This window comes from Aotus nancymaae, unplaced genomic scaffold (assembly GCF_030222135.1).
Source record: "Aotus nancymaae isolate 86718 unplaced genomic scaffold, 86718_ANA_hifiasm-v0.15.2.pri h1tg000016l, whole genome shotgun sequence".
Taxonomy (NCBI): domain Eukaryota; kingdom Metazoa; phylum Chordata; class Mammalia; order Primates; family Aotidae; genus Aotus; species Aotus nancymaae.
The window spans coordinates 37,937,406-37,947,873 of record NW_026988428.1 but is presented as its reverse complement, the minus strand read 5'-3'; the positions used below and the strand labels follow the sequence as shown (position 1 = coordinate 37,947,873).

Sequence of the window (10,468 nt, the reverse complement as noted above, 5' to 3'; positions counted from 1 at the left end):
TTTTTGTTCAGCATTCTTCCTTGTTCTCACTGTTCCTTCCCTTCTCTCTCTCACTGACTGATTCTCTTGTTTTGGACTGGGGAGGGCAAGCATCCCTCATCAGCTTCAGGGTCTGGAGAGGTTCTTCAGTCAAATGTACCCCTGCTCAAGCCTCCCTCCCACCCTGGGAGCTGGGCTGAAACAGGCCAGGTGGGGAACATTCATCTCATCCTCTGCAGCCTGAGCACCTAATCTGAGTCGTTCACTATTATATCCCCAATGCCTAGCACAACTCTTTGCACCCAGTAGGTGCTTATTAAGTATTTATTGAATGGGTAAATGAATGAATGAATGTCTTAGGCATTCAGTTTCCCTTGGTCTGGCATTTTTGGTTCTTTAGATTATTGCTTTCAAATTTAATTTGTATAAAAATCACCTGGGGACCTTGTTAAACCAGAGAGTTGGATTGAATAGGTCTGAGTTGAGGCTGGAGAGTACATTGCCAGCACGCTTCCAGGGATGCTGATGCTGCTGGTTCTTAGGTCACATTTTGAGGAACAAGACTCCAAGAGGAGGGGTCTGTCAGGCAGATGGTGTCCTCAGCCTAAATCTGAAAAAGAGAATGATGAAGATTGAGGGAGACTGAGAGATAGGGAGAGAGGAACCAAAGAAAGAGAGGAGGTCCAAGGTCACTAGTTTAAAGGCCCTCAAAGCCCCTTAGTGGTACCCAGCTCAGTGGTCTCAGGAAGCCTAGAAGCACCTGCAGCATCGCTCACAGCAGCATCTCCCTCAGAGTCCCACCCCTGACTTGGGGAAGCGAGGCTCTGGAGATATCCGCTAACTCGTGGCAGAGAACAGATTTGGAGTTTTCATTCAATTCCATGAACATGATCCAGACCACCTCCCAGCACACAGGTGAACAGGAGGCCTGTCTAGTGGAGGCAGACAGCTTGCGTGAGTAAAAGAAGTTGGGATTAAATCTGGCTTTGGAGGAGGATGGAGAGAGCTTTGATGAGCACATGGGGGCCTTGGAAAGTGGCAGAGAGGTCATTACAGGCAAAGTGAGCCGGAAGCAGGATGGTTCAGGGCATATTCCTTGAACTATAAAGGTACCAGTAGCTGGTGAGAGGGGGAGGGACGGAGAGGGAAAAGCTGTAGGAGCTCAGTGTGGTTCTGCCTGAAGGAGGGCTTTGCATGCCAGTTTGAGGAATCAGTACTTCAGTGTGAATGCCGTTTGTTCTGAATGCATTTGGGCACCAAGACTGGGCGTTCCATGAGGAGATACATGTATCTGGGAGAGGTGCTTCTGGGGAAGGGTTTACCATCTTCTGGTTTACCTGCTTATGGGGTGGGACCCTTCTTGTGGTCTGTCTGTATTCACTGGAGGCTTGGTCAGGCTTCGAAAGTGAAAGAATGGCCCCTGGGTTGCCAGGGAGCTACAATGAGGTTTTTCCGTTTGTTTTTTGTTTTCCCTCTGGGAAAGAGCTAGAGTAATTTTGTTGTGTGGAAAATTTTATGAGCTTCTGCTCTAACTCCAGGGTTTTTATTTTGTTTTGTTTTTGCCTAGAAGCCTCTGATAACAAACTATGCCTCAGGCAAGGGAGAGGAAGGGGGAAATAAGGAGGTCATTTTTCTTTTTTCTTTTTCTTTTTTTTTTTTTGAGGAGTCTCGCTGTTGTCACACTCAGGCTGGAGTGCAGTGGTTCGATCTGGGCTCACTGCAACCTCCGCCTCCCAGGTTCAAGCGATTCTTCTGCCTCAGCCTCCTGAGTAGCTGAGACTACAGGTGCACACCACCACATTCGGATAATTTTTGTATTTTTAATAGAGACAGAGTTTCACCATATTGGCCAGGCTGGTCTCGAACTCCTGACCTTGTGATCCGCCGGCCTCAGCCTCCCAAAATGTTGAGATTACAGGTGTGAGCCACTGCACCTGTCAGGAGGTCATTTTTCATGGTGAGTGAGCAGGTAACATTATCACTTGTCCATGCTGGTAAACACTGGGACCTACCTGCCCAGGAATGTGCTTCAGTCTGATTTCCACCACCCACTCAACCCCCTCACCCTCCGGCCAATGCCAGTGTCTCCTGACCTTGAGTGGGGGCCCCAGGGCCTATTGCCAATGCCAGATGCCTCGAGGCTTTTCCTGTTTAGAGACCTCCAGCACTTGCCAGACTGGGTGTCAGCCTTCCTAAGAACTAACTTAAGTTTAATACCTATGCATTTCACACACAGGCATGTAAGGGTGGGGACTATTTTTTGCTGGCTGCTGGGAAGGGGCAGCATTTTGTGATTATTTGTGGGAGGAGCCTGGCTTGCTCCTCCCAGTTTGGGGTTTTCCCTGGTCAGGATCCATCTCTTTCCTCCCTGTGTGTCTCCTGTCCCCTGTGCCTGAGGTCACTCTCTTGTACTCATTCCTCCTGCAGGCCAGAAATTGTGCCAACAGAGAGGGCGGATTTTGTTTCTGTGCGAGAGTGTGGGAGATTATTTTCATTTGATTTATTATAGTGCCTGATGATCCCCATGCCGATGTGCTAACAAGCAGGAGAAGCCAGGAGCAGCCCTCATAGCACCACATGCCACCAACTGGCTGGCAGGGACTTGGTCCCAAATAGCAATTTGGGAATGGAAAGGGGCTGAAAGGGCTTGGGGGAAGAGCTATCACACCTCAGACTCACTTTCTCAGTTCTGGGAGGGGGTCTAGCATTGGGACAACTTTGTGTGGGCCCTTCTTCTCCCTAGGTCCCATGCTCTCTGACATTTATTTATTTATTTATTTATTTATTTATTTATTCATTTTTGAGATGGAGTCTTGCTCTGTCACCCAGGCTGGAGTGCAATGGCGTGATCCAGGCTCACCGCAACCTTCGCCTCCCAGGTTCAAGCAATTCTCCTGCCTTAACCTTCCGAGTAGCTGGGATTACAGGCATGTGGCACCATGTCCAGCTAATTTTTTTATTTTTAGTAGAGACGGGGTTTTACCATGTTCATCAGGCTGGTCTCGAACTCCTGACCTCATGATCCGCCCACCTTGGCCTCCCAAAGGGCTAAGATTATAGGCGTGAGCCACCGTGCTGGGCTGGGCCCCAACTTTTATATTCCTCACTGCTCTTAAGCTCTTTTAGCCCAGAATCCTTTCACATTTTCTGTGGCAAATGTGCCAGTACATTTCGGTCAATATCTCAAACTTGTAGAGTGAATAAAAAATTCCAGGTCCTGGCCGGAAATGGTAGCTCACACCTGTAATCCCAACACTTTGGGAGGCTGAGGTGAGTGGATCACCTAAGGTAAGGAGTTCGAGACCAGCCTGACTAATGTGGTGAAACCCCGTATCTACTAAAGATACGAAAATTAGCCGGGTGTAGTGGGGTACGCCTGTTGTCCCAGCTACACGAGAGGCTGAGGGAGGAGAATCACTTGAACCTGGAACTGGAGTTTGCAGTGAGCCGAGATCACGCCACTGCACTTCAGCCTGGGCGACAAAGCGAGACTTCATACTCCCCACAAAAAAAAAAAAAAAAAGAAAAAGAAAATTCCAGGTCCTCAGTGTTGTTGATCACGTCTTTGATGCATGACACATAGTAGGTGCTCTGTTTATTTCTGGTGGTAGGTAAGGAGGCTTTTTAGCTACTACCTGGTTTCATCTAGGAAGCTGAGGGCCAAGTTTTGGGCTCCTTTGCAGTAAGTGTCCATTCTTAGGTTTCTTTTCCCAGGACATTTTAAAATCCTCACTGCTTTATCCGTTCTTGTTCTTTCATGAGTATTTTGATGGTTCTGTTATATCTGTGTCTTTTTAATTTTACTTATTTATTTAGAGACAGTGTCTCACTCTGTTGCACAGGCTAGACTATAGTGGCATGATCATAGCTCACTGCAGCCTCAAACTCCTGGGTTCAAGGGGTCTTCCCACCTTAGCCCTCCCAGTAGCTGTGACTACAGGCCCGTGCCAGCATGCCTGGCTAATTTTTAAATTTTTTGTAAAGATGGTGTCTCACTACCTCCCCAGGCTGGTCTGGAACTCCCAAACTGAAGCCATCCTCTTGCTTTGGCCTCCCAAAATGTTGGAATTACAGGCATGGGCCACTGCACCTGGTGATCTGTGTCTTATATGGTAGGTCATTTCAGACCTTTTTGGAAAGAACATGGGTGAAAACAGCAGCTCCAAAGACATTGTCATATTTCACTTCAGATGCTGTATGATTTTTTGGGGAGTTGCTAACAACTGGCCCCAAAATGAAGGGGCTGCTGATCATGTGCAATCACACCAGGTCCTGTTGGTGGTTGGAGGGGTTGCCTTGAGAGTGAGCAGAAAGCCAGCTTGAAGTTTAGTGAGGCAGCAAGATTGGAAGGGGAATTGAGGGAGGACATGAGAAGATGAGACAATAGAAAGCTTGACAAGGGAAGACAGGAGGAGAGATCAGAGGAGCACAGAGCGAGGGGCATGGGGTGGAAGGTACTTACCGTTCTAGGCCTCAGCTTGTCATCTGTAAAACGGGGATAATAGGGTTGTTGTCATGACTAAGACAGTTAATACATGTGACATGCTTAGCAGGTAGTAAGCATCATATAATTGTTTGATGATAATAGAGTAAATACTGCCTCCTTACAAGGGTTGTGATGAGACTGGGGCTTATAAAACACTTTGCAGCCTGCAAAATGCTAATGTTTTCACTGCTACTATTATTATTCCACTCTTGCACTTCTTTCAGCCACTGTCCTGTCTCCATGTGGATGAAGGGGGAGCTGCCAGAAGGAGGTGTGGACCCCTGGGTTCTGTTCTGCTTTGGGGACAGTTTCTTCCTCCCCTCCTCACCCCCTGGTGAACAGAATCCAAGCCCTCACCCTCCCCGCTGGCTTGTGTGCCCTCAGGCACGGTGGAGAGAAAGTAGAGGCTGGCAGGAGGGGCGCAGGAGGGAGGCCGGGGGAAGCCAAGCTGAAAATGAAAGCTGGGGAGGGGGCAGCGGAGCGCGCCTGGAATCATGTTTGCATAACGAGCTGTGCCGGCTCTGGCTCGTTGTTTTTCCAGACAGGGCTCTCCCTCCTTTGTCTCTCAGCCCGTGCTCTGGTCTCTTTCCTTCTTTTTTCTCTCCTGGCCAGGGCCCCTGTTTCCTTTGCCCCTCAGTACTCCCTGCAGCCACCCGGACTCCCGCCTTCCCCTTCCACTTGCCTGACTTGTGCTCCGAGGCTCTGCTTGTTTATACACGTGTTTCCCCCATCCCTGGCTCCCTCGTGTGTTCCCCTTCTCTGCCATCCATTTCTGCCCCAGTGGGTTCCCCTCTGTCCCTACCCCCACGTCTCCCTTCTCCTCCTCTCTGTGCCATCCCCTTTACTCTCTTTCTCGTTGTAAGTTCCCCATCTTTCTCTTCCTTCCTGCTTCTGCCTTGCTCTTGCATTCCTGGCTCTCCTTCTTCGTACTGACCCCGTCTGCCTCCCGGGCCAGGCTTCACCTCCTGCCTTCCTCCCCTTCTGTTGCCGTCCCTCTCTGGCAATAGCACTTTCCTGTCAGTTGTACTGCTTGGATTCAGGGCGCTTAGCCTCTAGATTCAGGGCCCGCTGTGAAACCCTCCCTTTATTTATTTTATGAAATAATTGTAATAACAAGACTAAAATTTAGTGAGCACTTACTATGGACAAGGCACCAGTAAATGCTTTATTGGTGTATGATCTCATGTAATTCTCTCAATAATGCTATGAGATGAATATCATTAACCCCATTTTACAGATGAGGAAAGTCAGGTTGAGAAATTAAATAACTTGCCGAAGGTCTCACAGCTAATCAGAGTTGGGGCTTGACTGCAGGTCTGCTTGCCTAAGGAGCCTGTGCTCTTAACCACAGGGGTCAAGTCCAGCTCTGGAAGAAGCTGATCTCACTTTCTTTCCCAGTGAGACTAACATAGCCTCCCTCCCTCCCTCCCTCCCTCCTTCTCTCTCTCCCTTCTTTCCTTCCTTCCTTCCTCCCTCCCTCCCTCCTTCCCTCTCTCTCTCCCTTCCTTCCTTTCTTCCTTTGTTTCTCTCTCTCTTCCTTTCCTCTCCTTTCTTTTCCATTTTTTTTGGACAGAATGTCACTCTTGTTGCCCAGGCTGGAGTGCAATGGTGTGATCTCGGCTCACAACAACCTCTGCCTCCTGGGTGCAAGCGATTCTCTTGCCTCAGCATCCTGAGTAGCGAGTGGCTGGGATTACAGGCATGCACCACCGCATCTGGCTAATTTTGTATTTTTAGTAGAGACGAGGTGTCTCCATGTTGGTCAGGTTGGTCTTGAACTCCCAACCTCAGGTGATCCATCCACCTCAGTCTTCCAAAGTGGTGGGATTTCATGTGTGAGCCACCGCACCACCTCCTCCTTTCTTTAAATATCATCTTGGCTCCCCCAGCTTCCTCCAAAGGTCATTTGGTCCCTTCTCTCTTCTCTGCACAAATCCAGATTCAACGCAGCCTCCAAGACTTTATTTTATATGACAGTGCTACTAACGATACATTGCCTGGCACTGATCTAAGCACTTTAAGCATATTATTTTATTTAATCATCCCAGTAACTGTGGGAAGTAGCTACTATTCTCACCCCCATTTTACAGATGAAGAAACAGAGGCACAGGGGAGTCAAATAACTTGTCAGTGGTTGCACAGTTAGTAAGTGGCAGAGCCAGGATTGAGCCCAGGCGCTTTGGCTTCAGGGAACCTGCCCTAACAGCCACACCGCTTCACACAGGTCCTGGGAAAACAGGTTTTGGTCCCTCACCCATTGCTAAGGCCCAGGTGCCTTGAGCAGTGGTTGTGGTCCATCCTCAAGCCCATTTCTCTGGGCACTGCCTGCTGTGGTGTGAAGTCTCCACCAGCACTGACAGCTCTCAAAATCTGGTCAGGCCACTGGCCCTAATTGGTGCCTGAGGGGATTTATTGGTGACTGCCCTCAGGGAGTGGGGACAAGTGTTTTCCTCTCCAGCTCTGCTGTGCAGCCTCCTAGCCCGACAGCTCCCTCGTTCCGGCCCATCGCAGCAGCTGATTTACCTCTCTGGTTGGGGGATTTAGCTGCTGGCCTGGCTCCTACTATAAATCCCCAGGCAAATAACCAAGCTCTGCATCAAAGCTGCCAACAGGGGAGTGAGCAGGAGCAGATGGTCGCTTGGGCCATGGGGTGGGGAGGGCAGGGGCAGTTGGGGAAGGTTCCCGGGCTTTCTTGTCCACCCCTGTCCACAGAGCCAGGCTGCACCTTGTTCATGCCCTTGGGATTCCCACCCAACTTTCAGGGGATTTGACTGCCCCATCCTGGCATTTCCTGACACTGAGTGCCAGCAGGTTCTGGTTGATGTTGGGTCTTATCCCTGCCACTGCATTGGAAGTCTCTTTGCCCGACATCGCTAGAGAAGAAGAGAACTACCATCCTGGCTTTCATCTCCCTTCCAGGAGCTGAGCATTGGCTGGTTTTCTGGGAACCCGTTCTGCACATATGGGATGTAGGTAGTTTCTGCCCTCCTGAGAGAGGCTCAGATTGAAGCAGGAATTAAGAACTTCTCAGTGGGAAGGAATGAAAGACCTAGAAGGTAGGTGACCTAGAGCAGGGGCTGAGAGAAACCTCCAAAAAGTAGGCCAGAGTCAGGGTGGAAGAACCCCAAAGGATAGAGGTACTCCCTAAAAGTGAGACGTGTTGAAGCCGTGGCTGGAACCCTCAAACCTTCCATGTGTGGCCCTGTCTCGGGAACATGATATGACTGTGGGGGTCCACACTGGATCTGGGGGTGCGGTGAGACTGGAGGGGTCATTGTTCTACCAGTGCTCCTTGCTTCTCTGGCTTCCTCCTGACCCCTCTTTCTCTGACCTCTTCAGTGGCTTCTCCCTGCCACTCCCTGCTCCCTTCTCTTCGCCTGTTCTCCCCTATGGTGCTCTGGCTCGCTGATAGCCAGAAAGCACTTCCTGCACTCGACTGAGCAGGATGGGCTGAAGCTCAGGGCTCTGGTTCTGCTCCCCAGAACCTCGCTCAGCCTGGAGCCTGTCCCCAGTGTCCATGCCATTTTGTTCTTCTGCTCCTCATTTATCTTTCCTGTCCCCCTCCCCCCGCCACTGCCGCCTCCGCCTGGGAGATTACAGTCACTGAATCAGCAGCCAGCTCCTGAGTTCTGCTGACAGGGGACTTTCTGCCTCTGAGGGCTCCTTGGTGGGATCAGGGTCCCTCCTGAGGCTCAGGGATTTGGGGTGGGGCAAAGGGAGGGCTGGAAAGAAGAACAGGTGGATGTAGAGGGAGAGATGAAGGCAAAAGTAAAGGAGAGAGGTGGGAATATGGAGAGAGAAAGGGAGAGAGGAACAGAATTAGAAGCAAATACAGGAAAAGATGGAAGAACACTGGGAGAAGTGGAGAGATGGGAAAGAGTGCAAGAGGAGGGTGTGGGAATTAGGTGGGCAAGTTCTGTTCAGCAGCCTGCGAGCCCAGGACCAGCCCTACCCTCTCCTCTACCCTGGTTCCTAGGGAGTTCCCTTTGGAGGTCCAGGTTTACTGGGACTCAGCTGAGGGGTGCAGGCTGGGTCCTCCTGGCCCTGGGTCTGGGGCTCTGCCTTGCACCTCCCTCTCTCTTCCTCACGTGGTGGTTTGTACTTCATCTTGTTTGCGGGGCGGCTGGGCCTGCTCTCGGGGTTTAATGATCTGTGCCATTATTTATAGCTTTGCGCGCCGAGAAACACACTGAATTTATCGCTTGCTTCTATAAATAACCCTGGCAAACGGGTGCCCAGGGAGGAGGGCGGGAGTGGGAGGGAGAAGCAAAGAAAGGAGAGGTTGGGGGTAGGGCAGGGGAGGACTCCGTAGACTGTGTCCCCAAAATGGGGTGACGATGTGCACAAGGACAGTGGAGGCTGGCAGGACTCTTTCTGCGTGGGTGTGTGTCTAAGGACAAGTTAATATAACAGGACAGTGTGTACCCTGCGAGGGGAGAGGGAGTGTTTGCCTGTTTCTGAGGGCATGCATGAGTTGACGGTGTGTTACTGTTTGTGTTTGTCTCTGGTGCCACGTTGGCGGTGAGGTTGAATAAACACAAGGCAGCCTCCAGCGATGGCTGGTCTGGAAACGGATGTCCAGCGGGGCTGAAAGACAGGAGTGGGAGGCGGGGCTTGACTAGAGTCGGGATTCTTTCTCTGAGGTTGGGGTAACAGAAAAGGTCACAATGAGACTGCTTTTCTGGGTATTCGATGGCCGAGGTGACAAAAGGAAGAAATGAGGACTAAGGGGGCAGGAACCAGGGCCACCTGCTCCAGAATCCAGAGAGATGTTCACTTTTGGGCTTGGTGGAAGAAGTGGTGGATAGAGAGACGGGTGGGGTATGTGGTTGGCAAACGCACTCCTCCTAGGACCCTCCTGGCAAGTCCTGACCCAGAGTGAGAGTGGGGGCTCCGTGCAGGTCGGCCTGCCCGGGCAGAGCCAGGGGCTGGTGCTGTGCCTGTGACTACGCCATGCCTACCTAGAGCAGACCTTCCCCCTAGCCCGGGCTCTTCCCAACCCCTCCTCAGGACTGCCCAGCATAGGCCGGTCTTGAGGAATGGGAACCCTGGCACCGACCAGCCACAGAGCTGTGGTCCTGCCTCCTCTCTCCCTTAGCCCACCACACAGAACCCGCAGCGGTGGCAGCAGCAGCAATTAGCTCTGGGAAGTGCTGTGCATCTCTAATGAGGGCATTTGCATATATAACGAAGAACCTTCGCAGGTGTTGGCGGAGCCACCCCTCCTCTTTTCCTTTTCTTCTTTCCTGCCAGCTGCCAACCCTGACCTGTAGCTCTTAGGGTGGGGGGTGGGGGGCTCCCTGCCCATTCAGCTGGGAGATGTGCTGTGCTGAAGGACCTTCCAGGCACAGGTGAGTTTCAGGGGCTCCCCTCTTTGGGTCAGAAACAGTCAAGGTGAAAGCCCATTGTGTCAGTGTGCACGGACAGGCGCAGCAACGTGTACACGTGTGCACGTGAGCCTGTGCACACACAAAGAAGGCACAAGGTCAACACGCCCATCTGTGCCCAAGTGCACTGCAGCGTGGTAATGTACCCTGGTCAGTGCAAGTATGCAAAACACGTCCCAGGCTGCACCCTGGCTGGTGCTCCGATGCGCAGTGCACACGGCTGCCAGCACACGCTCCTTCACACTCACATCCTGGCACTAGTGCAGGCAATTAGAGAAAAATGCACCTGCACCAACACTTCCTCCATCCACATAGGGCCCCCTCCCTCCCTCCTTCCCCTTCTCCCTCATGGAGTCATCAGTCCTTATTCAGGCCAGAAAACGACCTCCCCCATTCCATATAGACCTATGAAGCACACAAGAGGCCATTTTCCTTTTAAAAAGAGTATGAGGGGCCCTTACACCTAGATAAATGACGCTGAAGGGGAAGAGAAAATGCCAGGGCCAGGGTGGCAAGCAGGAGCTCAGGTTGGGAACTGGGGGCAGGTGGAGAGATTTCTGGGGAGGAGCAGCGCCAGGGGTTCTGAAGCCCCCACAAGGTCATTCTCAGGTTATCC

General features: G+C 51.4%; 1 long non-coding RNA gene across 1 annotated transcript; it reads right to left on the bottom strand.

Moving 5' to 3' along the window:
* Positions 1–289: 289 nt before the first annotated feature.
* Positions 290–6,809, bottom strand: LOC135275390 (uncharacterized). Its single transcript, XR_010342987.1, has 3 exons — positions 6,720–6,809; positions 4,442–4,464; positions 290–589 (listed from the first exon to the last, which is right to left on the bottom strand). It is a non-coding gene; the product is annotated as an uncharacterized LOC135275390 (long non-coding RNA).
* Between the last annotated feature and the right edge of the window lie 3,659 nt (positions 6,810–10,468).